This window comes from Engystomops pustulosus, chromosome 9, assembly GCF_040894005.1.
Source record: "Engystomops pustulosus chromosome 9, aEngPut4.maternal, whole genome shotgun sequence".
In the NCBI taxonomy this organism is placed as follows: Eukaryota; Metazoa; Chordata; class Amphibia; order Anura; family Leptodactylidae; genus Engystomops; species Engystomops pustulosus.
The window spans coordinates 68,675,396-68,693,900 of record NC_092419.1 but is presented as its reverse complement, the minus strand read 5'-3'; the positions used below and the strand labels follow the sequence as shown (position 1 = coordinate 68,693,900).

Genomic DNA, 18,505 nt, shown 5'->3' with positions numbered 1-18,505 from the left:
CGATCTGACGAGAGCAGGCACATTCAGCTTAGAATGGCCGTTGACAGAAGCTGTTCAATTTGAACCTTCTTTTACTATCTCAGAGAAACTAACACAATGTTCAGGTTCAAAAAGGTCAACGGAACTTGGGATTCCCAGCCAGTCTCCCATGCTGGTACTTGCCAAGCCTTAAACTGCATTGCTGCTGCGATCTGACGAGAGCAAGCACATTCAGCTTAGAATGGCCGTTGACAGCAGCTGTTCAATTTGAACCTTCTTTTACCATCTTTGACAGAGAAACTAACAATTTTCAGGTTCAAAAAGGTCAACAGAACTTGGGATTCCCAGCCAGTCTCCCATGCTGGTACTTGCCAAGCCTTAATCTGCATTGTTGCTGCGATCTGACGAGAGCAGGCACATTCAGCTTAGAATGGCCGTTGACAGCAGCTGTTCAATTTGAACCTTATTTTACTATCTCTTTATCAATCTTGTTTATTGATAAGCAAACACTAGTAACAATTGTAGTACACTTATTTGGTAGTTACATGTATGCATAGGGTACAAGTTATGTAATACATCATATAGTTTGTTAGAGAGTTACATCAGTTTGTACATGCATAATCTTATAACACTGTAGTGTCTACGAACAGTAATTAACTAGATTATTGTTTAACGGGGGCTAAAGTGGGGTAAGTAAGTTAGAAGGAGGGTACGTTATTGGTGGGAGGGAGCGGGTGGGTGGGGTTGGGAAAGGGTAGGGGGGATTCCAGGTTACGTTGAGGGAGATGGTTTAGCGTATGTTGTGGTATTGTTGATTAGTCGGGGAGTGTTGTGAATGATGTAGAATTCTGAAACGTTATCCATTGGGACCAGGTTTGCAGATGTTTATCATGTGTTTTGTGGTTTTCTGCTGTGAGTTCTTCCATTTTCTGGAGTAAGAGGATTTCCTGGAACCATTCAGTGATGGTTGGTACTCTGGAGGATTTCCAGAGACGAGGTATGAGTGTGCGAGCTGCTGTCAGCAGGAAACCCAAGAGCTTGGCTTTTTTGTTGTCTAACTGTGCGGGAAAAATAGAGAGCAGTAGTACGGATGGATCGTTTGGGATTTTATAATCCAGGATATCTGAGGATATTTTACATACTTGGCTCCAGAAGGTTTGGATCAGGGGGCATTGCCACCAGATATGGGTCATTGTACCTTCCGCCTGATTGCACCTCCAGCATTTGTCAGAGCAGGAAGGATAAATTTTGTGGAGTTTGGTCGGGACCCAATACCATCTAGAAATAATTTTGAAATTTGTCTCTTGGGATTTAACCGCTAGTGATAATTTGTGCGTGCGGTGGAAAGCTCTGGACCAGTCATCACTGCTGAATGTGGTGTTAAGTTCCTTCTCCCATGATTTTGTGTATGGGATGTGAGAATTTGACCAGTTGTCCAGTAGCAGGTTGTATATTGCTGATATCGGGTGCGATATTGGGGAGGGTGATAGGCAGAGCTCTTCAAAGGGTGTTAAATCCCTGTGCAGGTTAAGTTTTGTTTTGTGTCTGTTATAGAAGTTTCTGAGCTGCATGTATTCCCATTTGGTTTTGGGTAGAGATGAGGCGCATACGTTGAGATCCTCTAGTGGGGCTAGTGTCGAGGGATTTAAGACTGATTTAAACCTGAGGGGTTTGTCTTGTGATCTCATTGGTAGTAAGAAGTCTTGTGCAAGACCTGGTGGGAAGTCTGGGTTGTCTGTGATTGGGGTGAGAGGGCCATAGGGTTCTGTCAGTTTGTTCGTATCTGGGGGTCTATTTATTGTCTTCATGGTTTGAGCTGCTGTGAGGGGTAGATTATTTAAATGGTGCGGTGTGAGGAGTGAGTGTGAGGACCAGGGTATTCCTGCCAGAGGGCAGGGAGAAAGTTGGTTTTCAATTTTAACCCAAAGTTTTGAATCTTGGTGGAACCAATCTAGGACTCGGGAAAGGTTTACTGCGTAGAAGTAGCCCTTAATATCCGGGAGACCAAGACCTCCTTGTAGTTTCCTACGTACCAGGATGGATTTGGCTAGTCTGGGGGAAGATGCGGACCAGATGAATCGGTTAATCAGAGTTGTCAGTTTGTTGAAGAACACTTTGGGAAGGGCGATGGGGACTGTTTGATACAGATAGAGAAGTTTTGGAAGGACTGTCATCTTTATGCAGTTTATTCTCCCTATCCAGGAGATCTTTTTATTTCCCCATTTTGTGAGATTGTTTTGGAGAGAGATCAGGAAGTTTTTATGATTATGAGCGTATATGGCGTCTGCACCAGAGGCGATTTGGACACCCAGGTAGGGGATGGAGTCCCTTTCCCATGTGAACGGGTATTTCTTTTGGAGAGATTTCGTGATATTGCTATGTAATCCAAACCCTATTGCTGTGCTTTTGGTCATATTAACTTTGTGGTTGCTGAAATAGCCAAAGGTTTGCAGTACTTCCATTAAGTGTGGGAGAGATTTATCCGGGTCCGTGAGATAAATTAGCACATCATCAGCAAATGCTGAACATTTGTAGGAGGTGTTCTTTATCTGTATACCATGTATCTCTGGGTGGTTTCTGATGGATATTAGTAGGTGTTCGATAATTAGTGCGTAGAGGAGTGGGGAGAGGGGGCACCCTTGTCTGGTCCCATTACTTATTGTGAATGGAGAGGAATAAAGACCGTTGACTCTGATTTGGGCTTTGGGGTGATTATATAGGGCTTTGATTTTGGAGAGCATGGTGTTTCTGATGCCTATTTGTTTAAGTGTTGCTTCTAGGAATCCCCAGTCCACCCGGTCGAACGCCTTCTCTGCGTCCAGGGAGAGAACTAATAGTGGAGAGTCAGTTTTTTGGGCATGATATATGAGAGAGAAAGTTTTTAGTGTATTATCTCTCGCTTCTCTTGTGGGTATGAAACCTACTTGGTCCGGGTGAACTAGGGACTCCAGCAGGCGGGAGAGGCGTTTTGCTAGTAGTTTGGCGTATATTTTTGCGTCAGTGTTAATTAATGAGATGGGACGGTAGCTTTGGCATAGTTGTGGGTCTTTCCCTTCTTTGGGGATTATTGTGATGTGGGCATGTAAAAATGCTGGTTGGAATTGGACAGCATCGGAAACCGTATTGAAAGTGTGTAACATGGGGGGTGTTATTTCGTCTACTAATGTTTTGTAAAATATGGCTGTGAACCCGTCTGGACCTGGGCTTTTGCCATTTGGAAGAGCTAGGATTACTTGTTGTATCTCCTCTGGGGAGAAAGGAGTGTCTAGTTGTTCCAGTTCCTCCTGAGATATGGATGGTAACGCTGTCTCTTGTATGTATTGTGGTAAAGTTTTGAGGGGAGAGGGAGGAGTGAAGTTGGCGGAGGGAGGGGGGAGGTTGTACAGTTTTGAATAATACTCCATGAACGCTTTTGCTATTTCCTCGGGCTTGTGAGCGGTGGGACCGGTATTTGTTTTGATTGATGCTATATATGATGCAGCTTTTTTGTCTCTAAGGGCTCTGGCCAGGTATTTACCCGGTTTGTTACTCCACTCATAGATTGAGCGTGAGCAAATCTGAAATATTCTTTTTTGTTTGGCGTCCAATATGGTGTTGAGTTCGTGTCTGGCTAATGTTAGTTCTCTTAGGGAGGCTAATTGTAGTGACTGTTTGTGTTTGTTTTCTAAGTTTTGGATGGTCGTTAGAAGGTTTTGTGTCTTGTGTTCTGTCATGCGCTTTAGGCGAGCTCCGTGTTTCATTAGGATTCCCCTAAGAGAGCCTTTTAGTGTTTCCCAAAGTGTGGTGGGGCTTGATGTGTCTAGTTTGTGATCATTTTCAAATTTAGCGAATTGTTGTTTCAGTTCATTTAGGCAGATGGGATCTTTTAGGAGAGATTCGTTTAATCGCCAGTTATATGCAGGGCGTTTTGGGGGGAGTAATGTTAGTGAGCAGTAAATGGGGGCATGGTCTGATAGATAGGACAATCCTATTTTGGAGCTTTGGGCAGTGGTGAGAAGTTTATGATGTACAAAAATATAATCTATTCTGCTGTACGAGTTGTGGACTGCAGAGTAGAAAGTATAATCTTTGCTGTCTGGGTTTTGTAGCCTCCATATATCACAGAGTTGCATTTTATGCAGGGATTTCCTTATTCTGTTTATTTTATTGAAGGGGACGGAGGATTTCCCTGAGGAGGTGTCTAAGGTTGGATTAAGTGCTACATTAAAGTCTCCTACCAGGATTAATGATCCTCTAGTGAAGGCACACAGCTCGTCTAGCATTTTTGTGATAAAGTTAGCCTGGTCTGAGTTCGGGGCGTATATATTGGCGATGGTGAATAGCGTGCCTTGTATTTCACACTTTAAGAAGATATATCTGGCGTGTTTATCCATTTTGGTTTCTTGCACTTTGCATTGAAAGTTTTTGTGGAGAAAAATTGAGACCCCCTTTGTTTTCCCTTCTGGGTTTGTGCAGTGGTAGGATGTTGGGTAGTACTTGTTTTTGATGTTTGGGGTATGGTTCGTTTTAAAGTGTGTTTCTTGCACACAGAGAATATGAGTTTTTTGTCTATGCATGGTGTAAAGAACCTTAGACCTTTTCTCGGGTTGGTTAAGGCCTTTTGCGTTGAAAGATGTTATTTTTAAAGATGAGGACATTTTGTTTCAGATTAGTAGTTTTTTTTTTTGTTTTTTTTTTTTTTTTGTTTTTTTTTTTTTTTTTTTTGCTTTATTTGGTTTGGTTGTGATGAGTACCTGGACTTGGGAGGTAGGGATTTTAGGGATGCTGGGGAAGGGCAGGAAAGGTGAAAACCGGACTTAGCTAGGGTAAGTCGGACAAATCTTGTTGAGAGTTGCGTTTACGCAATTTAAAGAACCGTAATGCCTTATTACGGTTAAGCCTATTGGGGGGTTGTGTCTAGGCAGTTTATTTGTTGTAGTGTTGGTTGAAGTCTATAGGTTATTAGTTATTTGTTTGTTATCAGTTGTCATTTATCCGGGCCTGTGGATAACTTAAGGGATATGGTCGATATATAATTTATAGTTTAGAGTTTGTGCATGGGGAAAAATGTATGGTGTAGCACTATGGCTTTGGTATGGGGTTTTGTTAACAGCAAATAGTAAAAATAATTTTTTAGCAAACAGTTTGAGAGATCCCGGGTGAGATCGCGAGCTCCTTGTCTGTATAGTTTAGGGTTGGAAGAACCCATTGATAGGTGTTGTGATGTAATGGGGAGCTCGCGGGGACACCTAGGACCTCCCATGACAATAACAGTTAAATCAGAACAGACTGAACTTAATGGGAGAGGAAAAAGAGAGAATGATGTGTAGCCATGTTTCTGTCTAGGACTTCAATTCAGGCCCAAACAGATATGGCTGCCATCTTCTTCTGCAATAAAGACATCAATAAAGGTGGATCAGACAGGTCTTACTGCTTGTGGTTTGAGATTAGAGTTCCTTTAACTTTCTTGAAGTCTCTCTAATGGTGGCATTCTCCGTTCTCTCTGTCTTTGTTGTCGTGGCGTGTCGAATCTGGTGGAGGAATTTTGGTTCCAGCTCAGGGATCTTGTGTTCTGTCTTGGGTCTTGATCGTTGAAAGGGTCATCCCAGTTGGGGAGGGATATACGTGGTAGGTTTAATTCTTCCAAGAAGCTCGGCAGATCCTCTGGGTGGGTTAGTGTTGCTTGTTTGGTGCCATTCTTGGCGTGCAGAGCGAAGGGGAACCCCCACCTGTAGGTGATGTTTCTGTCTTGTAGGAGCGAGAGTAATGGGCGTAGCATGGCCCTCTGGCGTAGTGTTCTCCTAGATAAATCTGGGAAAAGGGTTATTTTTGCTCCATCAAAGTCTATTTCCCCCTTGTTGCGTGCCTTCTGCAGGATTTGTTCTTTGATGGCGTAGTAGTGAATTCGGCAGATTACATCTCGAGGTCTAGCAGGATCCGAGCTTCTGGCTCTTAGAGCTCTGTGAGCGCGGTCAAATTCGATTGGAGTATCGACCGGCCGTTCCAGGAGGTTATTGAAGATGCCTGTGAGTGTGGGGATCAGGTCAGGTGCATGGGTCGCTTCTGGGAGCCCTCTTATTCGGATGTTGTTCCGTCTGTTTCTGTTCTCCAGATCGTCTATCTGGGCCGCTAGATGGCGCTGTTGGCTTTCCTGTGTGTTAGTAGCAGCTTGTAGCTCCAGGATAGTGGAGGAGATTTCTGTTCTGAAAGATTCCAGCTCATCTACTCTTTCTTGCAGGGATGATACGTCAGATTGGACCTTTTGTAGGTCTTGGCGCCAGGCGCCTTTTAGGTCTGATGCTAATGTATCCATGTCCCTTTTTGAAGGAAGAAGTGCTAGAAGTGCCTGGAGTTCTGGATGGCTTCTCAGGGCTAGTGCTGCCTCTTCAGGAGGGGGGAGGCTGACCAGGACATCAGCATGGTCCGACTGTGAGGCTGCAGGTCTCTGTGGGCTCTGAGAGGGCTCAGGATCTGGATTAGTGAAATAATCAGGAGCCTCTTTTCTACCTGGAGCTTGGTTGTGGGTATTTCTTTTGCCAGCCTGTGATGTTGCTGGGGACCCGAACAGGGTGCGTTTAGATGGGGGGCTGCTGCCTGAGTCTCCTTTCCCTCCTGCTCCTTTCTTAGTGGAGATATCTCCCTGGGTGTTATGTGGGGGGGCCATCTTGTCTCCTAGTCCCTGAGTGGCGTTGCGCGTGAGGGATCTGGTGACGGAGCGCTGGCCCTGAGCAGTGGGTATGAAAGCAGGGGTTGGTGTGCTGAGCGGAAGCCTTGGCTGTGTGTGGGCTCGGGGGCTGGTGGTGCAGGGGCTGTTACACTTACCCCGGTCCTGTGCCGCTCTGTTCTCCTTCCCTGCAGCTGCCGGGGGTCGGGGTGAGGGAGTCCCGGTGCGGCTCTGCGCTCCTCTCTTCACAGCAGCGCGCTGTGCTTGTGAGCGCTGCTGCTGTGGACTCTCCTGCCCTTGAACACGCTGCTGCCGGGGACGCTCCTGCTCCTGTGTGCGCTCCAGCTGCTGGGCCCTTGAGCGCCGCTGCTGCTGTCTCTCCTGCCCGTGTGGGCTCTCCTGCAGCTGGTGCTGGGAACGCTGTTGGTGTGTGCGCTCACACTGCTGAGCGCTCTCCTGCTGCGCCCGATGCTGCTGCCGGCCGCGTGGTGTGAGGTGGCGGGAGCGGCTGCCCGTGGAGGGAGAGCGGTCCTGGAGGGGCTTAAAGAAGTTAAATATCGGGGTGCCAGACACCGGGGAATGTTGTGTCCTCCTGGAGGTACGTCTGGATCCTGGTTTCCCCATGCACTGTATATTTTATCTCCCTTTATCCTCTGGCCCGGAGCGGAGCTATCTCATGTGCGTCTGACCTGCATGGCGGTTAGTCACGCCCCCCCCTTATTTTACTATCTCATAGAAAAACTAACACAATTTTCAGGTTCAAAAAGGTCAACAGAACTTGGGATTCCCAGCCAGTCTCCCATGCTGGTACTTGCCAAGCCTTAAGCTGCATTGCTGCTGCGATCTGACGAGAGCAGGCACATTCAGCTTAGAATGGCCGTTGACAGCAGCTGCCTAATTTCTACTTTCTTTTACTATCTCATAGAGAAACTAACACAATTTTCAGGTTCAAAAAGGTCAACGGAACATGGGATTCCCTGCCAGTCTCCCATGCTGGTACTTGCCAAGCCTTAAGCTGCATTGCTGCTGCGATCTGACGAGAGCAGGCACATTCAGCTTAGAATGGCCGTTGACAGCAGCTGTTCAGTTTGAACCTTCTTTTACTATCTCATAGAGAAACTAACACAATTTTCAGGTTCTAAAAGGTCAACGGAACTTGGGATTCCCAGCCAGTCTCCCATGCTGGTACTTGCCAAGCCTTAAGCTGCATTGCTACTGCGATCTGACGAGAGCAGGCACATTCAGCTTAGAATGGCCGTTGACAGCAGCTGTTCAATTTGAACCTTCTTTTACCATTTTTGACAGAGAAACTAACAATTTTCAGGTTCAAAAAGGTCAACGGAACTTGGGATTCCCAGCCAGTCTCCCATGCTGGTACTTGCCAAGCCTTAAGCTGCATTGCTGCTGCGATCTGACGAGAGCAGGCACATTCAGCTTAGAATGGCCGTTGACAGCAGCTGCCTAATTTCTATTTTCTTTTACTATCTCATAGAGAAACTAACACAATTTTCAGGTTCAAAAAGGTCAACGGAACTTGGGATTCCCAGCCAGTCTCCCATGCTGGTACTTGCCAAGCCTTAAGCTGCATTGCTGCTGCGATCTGACGAGAGCAGGCACATTCAGCTTAGAATGGCCGTTGACAACAGCTGTTCAGTTTGAACCTTCTTTTACTATCTCATAGAGAAACTAACACAATTTTCAGGTTCTAAAAGGTCAACGGAACTTGGGATTCCCAGCCAGTCTCCCATGCTGGTACTTGCCAAGCCTTAAGCTGCATTGCTGCTGCGATCTGACGAGAGCGGGCACATTCAGCTTAGAATGGCCGTTGACAGCAGCTGTTCAATTTGAACCTTCTTTTACTATCTCATAGAGAAACTAACACAATTTTCAGGTTCAAAAAGGTCAACGGAACTTGGGATTCCCAGCCAGTCTCCCATGCTGGTACTTGCAAAGCCTTAAGCTGCTGCGATCTGACGAGAGCAGGCACATTCAGCTTAGAATGGCCGTTGACAGCAGCTGTTCAATTTGAACCTTCTGTTACTATCTCATAGAGAAACTAACACAATTTTCAGGTTCAAAAAGGTCAAAAGAACTTGGGATTCCCAGCCAGTCTCCCATGCTGGTACTTGCCAAGCCTTAAGCTGCATTGCTGCTGCGATCTGACGAGAGCAGGCACATTCAGCTTAGAATGGCCGTTGACAGCAGCTGTTCAGTTTGAACCTTCTTTTACTATCTCATAGAGAAACTAACACAATTTTCAGGTTCAAAAAGGTCAACAGAACTTGGGATTCCTAGCCAGTCTCCCATGCTGGTACTTGCCAAGCCTTAAGCTGCATTGCTGCTGCGATCTGACGAGAGCAGGCACATTCAGCTTAGAATGGCCGTTGACAGCAGCTGTTCAATTTGAACCTTCTTTTACCATCTTTGACAGAGAAACTAACAATTTTCAGGTTCAAAAAGGTCAACGGAACTTCGGATTCCCAGCCAGTCTCCCATGTTGGTACTTGCCAAGCCTTAAGCTGCATTGTTGCTGCGATCTGACGAGAGCAGGCACATTCAGCTTAGAATGGCCGTTGACAGCAGCTGTTCAATTTGAACCTTCTTTTACTATCTCATAGAGAAACTAACACAATTTTCAGGTTCAAAAAGGTCAACAGAACTTGGGATTCCCAGCCAGTCTCCCATGCTGGTACTTGCCAAGCCTTAAGCTGCATTTCTGCTGCGATCTGACGAGAGCAGGCACATTCAGCTTAGAATGGCCGTTGACAGCAGCTGTTCAATTTGAACCTTCTTTTACTATCTCATAGAGAAACTAACACAATTTTCAGGTTCAAAAAGGTCAACGGAACTTGGGATTCCCAGCCAGTCTCCCATGCTGGTACTTCCCAAGCCTTAAGCGGCATTGCTGCTGCGATCTGACGAGAGCAGGCACATTCAGCTTAGAATGGCCGTTGACAGCAGCTGTTCAGTTTGAACCTTCTTTTACTATCTCATAGAGAAACTAACACAATTTTCAGGTTCAAAAAGGTCAACGGAACTTGGGATTCCCAGCCAGTCTCCCATGCTGGTACTTGCCAAGCCTTAAGCTGCATTGCTGCTGCGATCTGACAAGAGCAGGCACATTCAGCTTAGAATGGCCGTTGACAGCAGCTGTTCAATTTGAACCTTCTTTTACTATCTCATAGAGAAACTAACACAATTTTCAGGTTCAAAAAGGTCAACGGAACTTGGGATTCCAAGCCAGTCTCCCATGCTGGTACTTGCCAAGCCTTAAGCTTCATTTCTGCTGCGATCTGACGAGAGCAGGCACATTCAGCTTAGAATGGCCGTTGACAGAAGCTGTTCAATTTGAACCTTCTTTTACTATCTCAGAGAAACTAACACAATGTTCAGGTTCAAAAAGGTCAACGGAACTTGGGATTCCCAGCCAGTCTCCCATGCTGGTACTTGCCAAGCCTTAAACTGCATTGCTGCTGCGATCTGACGAGAGCAAGCACATTCAGCTTAGAATGGCCGTTGACAGCAGCTGTTCAATTTGAACCTTCTTTTACCATCTTTGACAGAGAAACTAACAATTTTCAGGTTCAAAAAGGTCAACAGAACTTGGGATTCCCAGCCAGTCTCCCATGCTGGTACTTGCCAAGCCTTAATCTGCATTGTTGCTGCGATCTGACGAGAGCAGGCACATTCAGCTTAGAATGGCCGTTGACAGCAGCTGTTCAATTTGAACCTTCTTTTACTATCTCATAGAAAAACTAACACAATTTTCAGGTTCAAAAAGGTCAACAGAACTTGGGATTCCCATCCAGTCTCCCATGCTGGTACTTGCCAAGCCTTAAGCTGCATTGCTGCTGCGATCTGACGAGAGCGGGCACATTCAGCTTAGAATGGCCGTTGACAGCAGCTGCCTAATTTCTACTTTCTTTTACTATCTCATAGAGAAACTAACACAATTTTCAGGTTCAAAAAGGTCAACGGAACATGGGATTCCCTGCCAGTCTCCCATGCTGGTACTTGCCAAGCCTTAAGCTGCATTGCTGCTGCGATCTGACGAGAGCAGGCACATTCAGCTTAGAATGGCCGTTGACAGCAGCTGTTCAGTTTGAACCTTCTTTTACTATCTCATAGAGAAACTAACACAATTTTCAGGTTCTAAAAGGTCAACGGAACTTGGGATTCCCAGCCAGTCTCCCATGCTGGTACTTGCCAAGCCTTAAGCTGCATTGCTGCTGCGATCTGACGAGAGCAGGCACATTCAGCTTAGAATGGCCGTTGACAGCAGCTGTTCAATTTGAACCTTCTTTTACCATTTTTGACAGAGAAACTAACAATTTTCAGGTTCAAAAAGGTCAACGGAACTTGGGATTCCCAGCCAGTCTCCCATGCTGGTACTTGCCAAGCCTTAAGCTGCATTGCTGCTGCGATCTGACGAGAGCAGGCACATTCAGCTTAGAATGGCCGTTGACAGCAGCTGCCTAATTTCTACTTTCTTTTACTATCTCATAGAGAAACTAACACAATTTTCAGGTTCAAAAAGGTCAACGGAACTTGGGATTCCCAGCCAGTCTCCCATGCTGGTACTTGCCAAGCCTTAAGCTGCATTGCTGCTGCGATCTGACGAGAGCAGGCACATTCAGCTTAGAATGGCCGTTGACAGCAGCTGTTCAGTTTGAACCTTCTTTTACTATCTCATAGAGAAACTAACACAATTTTCAGGTTCTAAAAGGTCAACGGAACTTGGGATTCCCAGCCAGTCTCCCATGCTGGTACTTGCCAAGCCTTAAGCTGCATTGCTGCTGCGATCTGACGAGAGCAGGCACATTCAGCTTAGAATGGCCGTTGACAGCAGCTGTTCAGTTTGAACCTTCTTTTACTATCTCATAGAGAAACTAACACAATTTTCAGGTTCAAAAAGGTCAACGGAACTTGGGATTCCCAGCCAGTCTCCCATGCTGGTACTTGCCAAGCCTTAAGCTGCATTGCTGCTGCGATCTGACGAGAGCAGGCACATTCAGCTTAGAATGGCCGTTGACAGCAGCTGCCTAATTTCTACTTTCTTTTACTATCTCATAGAGAAACTAACACAATTTTCAGGTTCAAAAAGGTCAACGGAACATGGGATTCCCTGCCAGTCTCCCATGCTGGTACTTGCCAAGCCTTAAGCTGCATTGCTGCTGCGATCTGACGAGAGCAGGCACATTCAGCTTAGAATGGCCGTTGACAGCAGCTGTTCAGTTTGAACCTTCTTTTACTATCTCATAGAGAAACTAACACAATTTTCAGGTTCTAAAAGGTCAACGGAACTTGGGATTCCCAGCCAGTCTCCCATGCTGGTACTTGCCAAGCCTTAAGCTGCATTGCTGCTGCGATCTGACGAGAGCAGGCACATTCAGCTTAGAATGGCCGTTGACAGCAGCTGTTCAATTTGAACCTTCTTTTACCATTTTTGACAGAGAAACTAACAATTTTCAGGTTCAAAAAGGTCAACGGAACTTGGGATTCCCAGCCAGTCTCCCATGCTGGTACTTGCCAAGCCTTAAGCTGCATTGCTGCTGCGATCTGACGAGAGCAGGCACATTCAGCTTAGAATGGCCGTTGACAGCAGCTGCCTAATTTCTACTTTCTTTTACTATCTCATAGAGAAACTAACACAATTTTCAGGTTCAAAAAGGTCAACGGAACTTGGGATTCCCAGCCAGTCTCCCATGCTGGTACTTGCCAAGCCTTAAGCTGCATTGCTGCTGCGATCTGACGAGAGCAGGCACATTCAGCTTAGAATGGCCGTTGACAGCAGCTGTTCAGTTTGAACCTTCTTTTACTATCTCATAGAGAAACTAACACAATTTTCAGGTTCTAAAAGGTCAACGGAACTTGGGATTCCCAGCCAGTCTCCCATGCTGGTACTTGCCAAGCCTTAAGCTGCATTGCTGCTGCGATCTGACGAGAGCAGGCACATTCAGCTTAGAATGGCCGTTGACAGCAGCTGTTCAGTTTGAACCTTCTTTTACTATCTCATAGAGAAACTAACACAATTTTCAGGTTCAAAAAGGTCAACGGAACTTGGGATTCCCAGCCAGTCTCCCATGCTGGTACTTGCCAAGCCTTAAGCTGCATTGCTGCTGCGATCTGACGAGAGCAGGCACATTCAGCTTAGAATGGCCGTTGACAGCAGCTGTTCAATTTGAACCTTCTTTTACCATCTTTGACAGAGAAACTAACAATTTTCAGGTTCAAAAAGGTCAACGGAACTTGGGATTCCCAGCCAATCTCCCATGCTGGTACTTACCAAGCCTTAAGCTGCATTGCTGCTGCGATCTGACGAGAGCAGGCACATTCAGCTTAGAATGGCCGTTGACAGCAGCTGTTCAATTTGAACCTTCTTTTACTATCTCATAGAGAAACTAACACAATTTTCAGGTTCAAAAAGGTCAATAGAACTTGGGATTCCCAGCCAGTCTCCCATGCTGGTACTTGCCAAGCCTTAAGCTGCATTGCTGCTGCGATCTGACGAGAGCAGGCACATTCAGCTTAGAATGGCCGTTGACAGCACCTGTTCAATTTGAACCTTCTTTTACCATCTTTGACAGAGAAACTAACAATTTTCAGGTTCAAAAAGGTCAACAGAACTTGGGATTCCCAGCCAGTCTCCCATGCTGGTACTTGCCAAGACTTAAGCTGCATTGTTGCTGCGATCTGACGAGAGCAGGCACATTCAGCTTAGAATGGCCGTTGACAGCAGCTGTTCAATTTGAACCTTCTTTTACTATCTCATAGAGAAACTAACACAATTTTCAGGTTCTAAAAGGCCAACAGAACTTGGGAGTCCCAGCCAGTCTTCCATGCTGGTACTTGCCAAGCCTTAAGCTGCATTGCTGCTGCGATCTGACGAGAGCAGGCACATTCAGCTTAGAATGGCCGTTGACAGCAGCTGTTCAATTTGAACCTTCTTTTACTATGTCATAGAAAAACTAACACAATTTTCAGGTTCAAAAAGGTCAACAGAACTTGGGATTCCCAGCCAGTCTCCCATGCTGGTACTTGCCAAGCCTTAAGCTGCATTGCTGCTGCGATCTGACGAGAGCAGGCACATTCAGCTTAGAATGGCCGTTGACAGCAGCTGTTCAATTTGAACCTTCTTTTACTATCTCATAGAGAAACTAACACAATTTTCAGGTTCAAAAAGGTCAACGGAACTTGGGATTCCCAGCCAGTCTCCCATGCTGGTACTTGCCAAGCCTTAAGCTGCATTGCTGCTGCGATCTGACGTGAGCAGGCACATTCAGCTTAGAATGGCCGTTAACAGCAGATGTTCAGTTTGAACCTTCTTTTACTATCTCATAGAGAAACTAACACAATTTTCAGGTTCAAAACGGTCAACGGAACTTGGGATTCCCAGCCAGTCTCCCATGCTGGTACTTGCCAAGCCTTAAGCTGCATTGCTGCTGCGATCTGACGAGAGCGGGCACATTCAGCTTAGAATGGCCGTTGACAGCAGCTGTTCAATTTGAACCTTCTTTTACTATCTCATAGAGAAACTAACACAATTTTCAGGTTCAAAAAGGTCAACGGAACTTGGGATTCCCAGCCAGTCTCCCATGCTGGTACTTGCAAAGCCTTAAGCTGCTGCGATCTGACGAGAGCAGGCACATTCAGCTTAGAATGGCCGTTGACAGCAGCTGTTCAATTTGAACCTTCTGTTACTATCTCATAGAGAAACTAACACAATTTTCAGGTTCAAAAAGGTCAAAAGAACTTGGGATTCCCAGCCAGTCTCCCATGCTGGTACTTGCCAAGCCTTAAGCTGCATTGCTGCTGCGATCTGACGAGAGCAGGCACATTCAGCTTAGAATGGCCGTTGACAGCAGCTGTTCAATTTGAACCTTCTTTTACTATCTCATAGAGAAACTAACACAATTTTCAGGTTCAAAAAGGTCAACGGAACTTGGGATTCCCAGCCAGTCCCCCATGCTGGTACTTGCCAAGCCTTAAGCTGCATTGATGCTGCGATCTGTCGAGAGCAGGCACATTCAGCTTAGAATGGCCGTTGACAGCAGCTGTTCAATTTGAACCTTCTTTTACTATCTCATAGAGAAACTAACACAATTTTCAGGTTCAAAAAGGTCAACAGAACTTGGGATTCCCAGCCAGTCTCCCATGCTGGTACTTGCCAAGCCTTAAGCTGCATTGCTGCTGCGATCTGACGAGAGCAGACACATTCAGCTTAGAATGGCCGTTGACAGCAGCTGTTCAATTTGAACCTTCTTTTACTATCTCATAGAGAAACTAACACAATTTTCAGGTTCAAAAAGGTCAATAGAACTTGGGATTCCCAGCCAGTCTCCCATGCTGGTACTTGCCAAGCCTTAAGCTGCATTGCTGCTGCGATCTGACGAGAGCAGGCACATTCAGCTTAGAATGGCCGTTGACAGCACCTGTTCAATTTGAACCTTCTTTTACCATCTTTGACAGAGAAACTAACAATTTTCAGGTTCAAAAAGGTCAACAGAACTTGGGATTCCCAGCCAGTCTCCCATGCTGGTACTTGCCAAGACTTAAGCTGCATTGTTGCTGCGATCTGACGAGAGCAGGCACATTCAGCTTAGAATGGCCGTTGACAGCAGCTGTTCAATTTGAACCTTCTTTTACTATCTCATAGAGAAACTAACACAATTTTCAGGTTCTAAAAGGTCAACAGAACTTGGGAGTCCCAGCCAGTCTTCCATGCTGGTACTTGCCAAGCCTTAAGCTGCATTGCTGCTGCGATCTGACGAGAGCAGGCACATTCAGCTTAGAATGGCCGTTGACAGCAGCTGTTCAATTTGAACCTTCTTTTACTATGTCATAGAAAAACTAACACAATTTTCAGGTTCAAAAAGGTCAACAGAACTTGGGATTCCCAGCCAGTCTCCCATGCTGGTACTTGCCAAGCCTTAAGCTGCATTGCTGCTGCGATCTGACGAGAGCAGGCACATTCAGCTTAGAATGGCCGTTGACAGCAGCTGTTCAATTTGAACCTTCTTTTACTATCTCATAGAGAAACTAACACAATTTTCAGGTTCAAAAAGGTCAACGGAACTTGGGATTCCCAGCCAGTCTCCCATGCTGGTACTTGCCAAGCCTTAAGCTGCATTGCTGCTGCGATCTGACGTGAGCAGGCACATTCAGCTTAGAATGGCCGTTAACAGCAGATGTTCAGTTTGAACCTTCTTTTACTATCTCATAGAGAAACTAACACAATTTTCAGGTTCAAAACGGTCAACGGAACTTGGGATTCCCAGCCAGTCTCCCATGCTGGTACTTGCCAAGCCTTAAGCTGCATTGCTGCTGCGATCTGACGAGAGCGGGCACATTCAGCTTAGAATGGCCGTTGACAGCAGCTGTTCAATTTGAACCTTCTTTTACTATCTCATAGAGAAACTAACACAATTTTCAGGTTCAAAAAGGTCAACGGAACTTGGGATTCCCAGCCAGTCTCCCATGCTGGTACTTGCAAAGCCTTAAGCTGCTGCGATCTGACGAGAGCAGGCACATTCAGCTTAGAATGGCCGTTGACAGCAGCTGTTCAATTTGAACCTTCTGTTACTATCTCATAGAGAAACTAACACAATTTTCAGGTTCAAAAAGGTCAAAAGAACTTGGGATTCCCAGCCAGTCTCCCATGCTGGTACTTGCCAAGCCTTAAGCTGCATTGCTGCTGCGATCTGACGAGAGCAGGCACATTCAGCTTAGAATGGCCGTTGACAGCAGCTGTTCAATTTGAACCTTCTTTTACTATCTCATAGAGAAACTAACACAATTTTCAGGTTCAAAAAGGTCAACGGAACTTGGGATTCCCAGCCAGTCCCCCATGCTGGTACTTGCCAAGCCTTAAGCTGCATTGATGCTGCGATCTGTCGAGAGCAGGCACATTCAGCTTAGAATGGCCGTTGACAGCAGCTGTTCAATTTGAACCTTCTTTTACTATCTCATAGAGAAACTAACACATTTTCAGGTTCAAAAAGGTCAACAGAACTTGGGATTCCCAGCCAGTCTCCCATGCTCGTACTTGCCAAGCCTTAAGCTGCATTGCTGCTGCGATCTGATGAGAGCAGGCACATTCAGCTTAGAATGGCCGTTGACAGCAGCTGTTCAATTTGAACCTTCTTTTACTATCTCATAGAGAAACTAACACAATTTTCAGGTTCAAAAAGGTCAACAGAACTTGGGATTCCCAGCCAGTCTCCCATGCTGGTACTTGCCAAGCCTTAAGCTGCATTGCTGCTGCGATCTGACGAGAGCAGACACATTCAGCTTAGAATGGCCGTTGACAGCAGCTGTTCAATTTGAACCTTCTTTTACTATCTCATAGAGAAACTAACACAATTTTCAGGTTCAAAAAGGTCAACAGAACTTGGGATTCCCAGCCAGTCTCCCATGCTGGTACTTGCCAAGCCTTAAGCTGCATTGCTGCTGCGATCTGACGAGAGCAGGCACATTCAGCTTAAAATAGCCGTTGACAGCAGCTGTTCAATTTGAACCTTCTTTTACTATCTCATAGAAAAACTAACACAATTTTCAGGTTCAAAAAGGTCAACAGAACTTGGGATTCCCAGCCAGTCTCCCATGCTGGTACTTGCAAAGCCTTAAGCTGCATTGCTGCTGCGATCTGACGAGAGCAGGCACATTCAGCTTAGAATGGCCGTTGACAGCAGCTGTTCAGTTTGAACCTTCTTTTACTATCTCATAGAGAAACTAACACAATTTTCAGGTTCAAAAAGGTCAACGGAACTTGGGATTCCCAGCCAGTCTCCCACGCTGGTACTTGCCAAGCCTTAAGCTGCATTGCTGCTGCGATCTGACGAGAGCAGGCACGTTCAGCTTAGAATGGCCGTTGACAGCAGCTGTTCAATTTGAACCTTCTTTTACTATCTCATAGAGAAACTAACACAATTTTCAGGTTCAAAAAAGTCAACGGAACTTGGGATTCCCAGCCAGTCTCCCATGCTGGTACTTGCCAAGCCTTAAGCTGCATTGCTGCTGCGATCTGACGAGAGCAGGCACATTCAGCTTAGAATGGCCGTTGACAGCAGCTGTTCAATTTGAACCTTCTTTTACTATCTCATAGAGAAACTAACACAATTTTCAGGTTCAAAAAGGTCAACAGAACTTGGGATTCCCAGCCAGTCTCCCATGCTGGTACTTGCCAAGCCTTAAGCTGCATTGCTGCTGCGATCTGACGAGAGCAGGCACATTCAGCTTAAAATAGCCGTTGACAGCAGCTGTTCACTTTGAACCTTCTTTTACTATCTCATAGAAAAACTAACACAATTTTCAGGTTCAAAAAGGTCAACAGAACTTGGGATTCCCAGCCAGTCTCCCATGCTGGTACTTGCAAAGCCTTAAGCTGCATTGCTGCTGCGATCTGACGAGAGCAGGCACATTCAGCTTAGAATGGCCGTTGACAGCAGCTGTTCAGTTTGAACCTTCTTTTACTATCTCATAGAGAAACTAACACAATTTTCAGGTTCAAAAAGGTCAACGGAACTTGGGATTCCCAGCCAGTCTCCCATGCTGGTACTTGCCAAGCCTTAAGCTGCATTGCTGCTGCGATCTGACGAGAGCAGGCACGTTCAGCTTAGAATGGCCGTTGACAGCAGCTGTTCAATTTGAACCTTCTTTTACTATCTCGTAGAGAAACTAACACAATTTTCAGGTTCAAAAAAGTCAACGGAACTTGGGATTCCCAGCCAGTCTCCCATGCTGGTACTTGCCAAGCCTTAAGCTGCATTGCTGCTGCGATCTGACGAGAGCAGGCACATTAAGCTTAGAATGGCCGTTGACAGCAGCTTTTCAATTTGAACCTTCTTTTACTATCTCATAGAGAAACTAACACAATTTTCAGGT

General features: G+C 45.8%; 55 pseudogenes; all 55 read right to left on the bottom strand.

Moving 5' to 3' along the window:
• Positions 1–113: 113 nt before the first annotated feature.
• LOC140089100 (5S ribosomal RNA) lies at positions 114–232 on the bottom strand (annotated as a pseudogene).
• Positions 233–302: 70 nt separating this feature from the next.
• Positions 303–421, bottom strand: LOC140088048 (5S ribosomal RNA; annotated as a pseudogene).
• Positions 422–7,388: 6,967 nt separating this feature from the next.
• Positions 7,389–7,507, bottom strand: LOC140081102 (5S ribosomal RNA; annotated as a pseudogene).
• A 70-nt stretch (positions 7,508–7,577) lies between these two features.
• LOC140092186 (5S ribosomal RNA) lies at positions 7,578–7,696 on the bottom strand (annotated as a pseudogene).
• A 70-nt stretch (positions 7,697–7,766) lies between these two features.
• Positions 7,767–7,885, bottom strand: LOC140078437 (5S ribosomal RNA; annotated as a pseudogene).
• Positions 7,886–7,955: 70 nt separating this feature from the next.
• Positions 7,956–8,074, bottom strand: LOC140101305 (5S ribosomal RNA; annotated as a pseudogene).
• A 70-nt stretch (positions 8,075–8,144) lies between these two features.
• LOC140101303 (5S ribosomal RNA) lies at positions 8,145–8,263 on the bottom strand (annotated as a pseudogene).
• Positions 8,264–8,333: 70 nt separating this feature from the next.
• Positions 8,334–8,452, bottom strand: LOC140088057 (5S ribosomal RNA; annotated as a pseudogene).
• Positions 8,453–8,703: 251 nt separating this feature from the next.
• Positions 8,704–8,822, bottom strand: LOC140094152 (5S ribosomal RNA; annotated as a pseudogene).
• Positions 8,823–8,892: 70 nt separating this feature from the next.
• Positions 8,893–9,011, bottom strand: LOC140086177 (5S ribosomal RNA; annotated as a pseudogene).
• A 70-nt stretch (positions 9,012–9,081) lies between these two features.
• LOC140092255 (5S ribosomal RNA) lies at positions 9,082–9,200 on the bottom strand (annotated as a pseudogene).
• Positions 9,201–9,270: 70 nt separating this feature from the next.
• On the bottom strand, positions 9,271–9,389 carry LOC140085291 (5S ribosomal RNA; annotated as a pseudogene).
• Positions 9,390–9,459: 70 nt separating this feature from the next.
• Positions 9,460–9,578, bottom strand: LOC140083549 (5S ribosomal RNA; annotated as a pseudogene).
• A 70-nt stretch (positions 9,579–9,648) lies between these two features.
• Positions 9,649–9,767, bottom strand: LOC140089031 (5S ribosomal RNA; annotated as a pseudogene).
• A 257-nt stretch (positions 9,768–10,024) lies between these two features.
• Positions 10,025–10,143, bottom strand: LOC140089099 (5S ribosomal RNA; annotated as a pseudogene).
• Positions 10,144–10,213: 70 nt separating this feature from the next.
• LOC140088046 (5S ribosomal RNA) lies at positions 10,214–10,332 on the bottom strand (annotated as a pseudogene).
• Positions 10,333–10,402: 70 nt separating this feature from the next.
• Positions 10,403–10,521, bottom strand: LOC140092024 (5S ribosomal RNA; annotated as a pseudogene).
• A 70-nt stretch (positions 10,522–10,591) lies between these two features.
• LOC140092184 (5S ribosomal RNA) lies at positions 10,592–10,710 on the bottom strand (annotated as a pseudogene).
• Positions 10,711–10,780: 70 nt separating this feature from the next.
• Positions 10,781–10,899, bottom strand: LOC140101302 (5S ribosomal RNA; annotated as a pseudogene).
• A 70-nt stretch (positions 10,900–10,969) lies between these two features.
• On the bottom strand, positions 10,970–11,088 carry LOC140101301 (5S ribosomal RNA; annotated as a pseudogene).
• A 70-nt stretch (positions 11,089–11,158) lies between these two features.
• Positions 11,159–11,277, bottom strand: LOC140101300 (5S ribosomal RNA; annotated as a pseudogene).
• Positions 11,278–11,347: 70 nt separating this feature from the next.
• LOC140101298 (5S ribosomal RNA) lies at positions 11,348–11,466 on the bottom strand (annotated as a pseudogene).
• Positions 11,467–11,536: 70 nt separating this feature from the next.
• On the bottom strand, positions 11,537–11,655 carry LOC140101297 (5S ribosomal RNA; annotated as a pseudogene).
• Positions 11,656–11,725: 70 nt separating this feature from the next.
• On the bottom strand, positions 11,726–11,844 carry LOC140092183 (5S ribosomal RNA; annotated as a pseudogene).
• Positions 11,845–11,914: 70 nt separating this feature from the next.
• On the bottom strand, positions 11,915–12,033 carry LOC140101296 (5S ribosomal RNA; annotated as a pseudogene).
• A 70-nt stretch (positions 12,034–12,103) lies between these two features.
• On the bottom strand, positions 12,104–12,222 carry LOC140101295 (5S ribosomal RNA; annotated as a pseudogene).
• A 70-nt stretch (positions 12,223–12,292) lies between these two features.
• Positions 12,293–12,411, bottom strand: LOC140101294 (5S ribosomal RNA; annotated as a pseudogene).
• A 70-nt stretch (positions 12,412–12,481) lies between these two features.
• Positions 12,482–12,600, bottom strand: LOC140101292 (5S ribosomal RNA; annotated as a pseudogene).
• Positions 12,601–12,670: 70 nt separating this feature from the next.
• Positions 12,671–12,789, bottom strand: LOC140101291 (5S ribosomal RNA; annotated as a pseudogene).
• Positions 12,790–12,859: 70 nt separating this feature from the next.
• On the bottom strand, positions 12,860–12,978 carry LOC140083609 (5S ribosomal RNA; annotated as a pseudogene).
• Positions 12,979–13,048: 70 nt separating this feature from the next.
• LOC140090418 (5S ribosomal RNA) lies at positions 13,049–13,167 on the bottom strand (annotated as a pseudogene).
• Positions 13,168–13,237: 70 nt separating this feature from the next.
• Positions 13,238–13,356, bottom strand: LOC140089424 (5S ribosomal RNA; annotated as a pseudogene).
• Positions 13,357–13,615: 259 nt separating this feature from the next.
• LOC140081101 (5S ribosomal RNA) lies at positions 13,616–13,734 on the bottom strand (annotated as a pseudogene).
• A 70-nt stretch (positions 13,735–13,804) lies between these two features.
• On the bottom strand, positions 13,805–13,923 carry LOC140085154 (5S ribosomal RNA; annotated as a pseudogene).
• Positions 13,924–13,993: 70 nt separating this feature from the next.
• On the bottom strand, positions 13,994–14,112 carry LOC140088056 (5S ribosomal RNA; annotated as a pseudogene).
• Positions 14,113–14,363: 251 nt separating this feature from the next.
• On the bottom strand, positions 14,364–14,482 carry LOC140094151 (5S ribosomal RNA; annotated as a pseudogene).
• A 70-nt stretch (positions 14,483–14,552) lies between these two features.
• Positions 14,553–14,671, bottom strand: LOC140094953 (5S ribosomal RNA; annotated as a pseudogene).
• A 70-nt stretch (positions 14,672–14,741) lies between these two features.
• On the bottom strand, positions 14,742–14,860 carry LOC140089132 (5S ribosomal RNA; annotated as a pseudogene).
• A 70-nt stretch (positions 14,861–14,930) lies between these two features.
• LOC140090417 (5S ribosomal RNA) lies at positions 14,931–15,049 on the bottom strand (annotated as a pseudogene).
• Positions 15,050–15,119: 70 nt separating this feature from the next.
• On the bottom strand, positions 15,120–15,238 carry LOC140089423 (5S ribosomal RNA; annotated as a pseudogene).
• Positions 15,239–15,497: 259 nt separating this feature from the next.
• LOC140081100 (5S ribosomal RNA) lies at positions 15,498–15,616 on the bottom strand (annotated as a pseudogene).
• Positions 15,617–15,686: 70 nt separating this feature from the next.
• On the bottom strand, positions 15,687–15,805 carry LOC140085153 (5S ribosomal RNA; annotated as a pseudogene).
• Positions 15,806–15,875: 70 nt separating this feature from the next.
• Positions 15,876–15,994, bottom strand: LOC140088055 (5S ribosomal RNA; annotated as a pseudogene).
• Positions 15,995–16,245: 251 nt separating this feature from the next.
• On the bottom strand, positions 16,246–16,364 carry LOC140094150 (5S ribosomal RNA; annotated as a pseudogene).
• A 70-nt stretch (positions 16,365–16,434) lies between these two features.
• LOC140094952 (5S ribosomal RNA) lies at positions 16,435–16,553 on the bottom strand (annotated as a pseudogene).
• A 69-nt stretch (positions 16,554–16,622) lies between these two features.
• On the bottom strand, positions 16,623–16,741 carry LOC140084858 (5S ribosomal RNA; annotated as a pseudogene).
• A 70-nt stretch (positions 16,742–16,811) lies between these two features.
• On the bottom strand, positions 16,812–16,930 carry LOC140089130 (5S ribosomal RNA; annotated as a pseudogene).
• Positions 16,931–17,000: 70 nt separating this feature from the next.
• On the bottom strand, positions 17,001–17,119 carry LOC140092205 (5S ribosomal RNA; annotated as a pseudogene).
• A 70-nt stretch (positions 17,120–17,189) lies between these two features.
• LOC140094309 (5S ribosomal RNA) lies at positions 17,190–17,308 on the bottom strand (annotated as a pseudogene).
• Positions 17,309–17,378: 70 nt separating this feature from the next.
• On the bottom strand, positions 17,379–17,497 carry LOC140081665 (5S ribosomal RNA; annotated as a pseudogene).
• A 70-nt stretch (positions 17,498–17,567) lies between these two features.
• LOC140078616 (5S ribosomal RNA) lies at positions 17,568–17,686 on the bottom strand (annotated as a pseudogene).
• Positions 17,687–17,756: 70 nt separating this feature from the next.
• Positions 17,757–17,875, bottom strand: LOC140092203 (5S ribosomal RNA; annotated as a pseudogene).
• A 70-nt stretch (positions 17,876–17,945) lies between these two features.
• Positions 17,946–18,064, bottom strand: LOC140094308 (5S ribosomal RNA; annotated as a pseudogene).
• A 70-nt stretch (positions 18,065–18,134) lies between these two features.
• Positions 18,135–18,253, bottom strand: LOC140078459 (5S ribosomal RNA; annotated as a pseudogene).
• A 70-nt stretch (positions 18,254–18,323) lies between these two features.
• Positions 18,324–18,442, bottom strand: LOC140084836 (5S ribosomal RNA; annotated as a pseudogene).
• Positions 18,443–18,505: the final 63 nt, after the last annotated feature.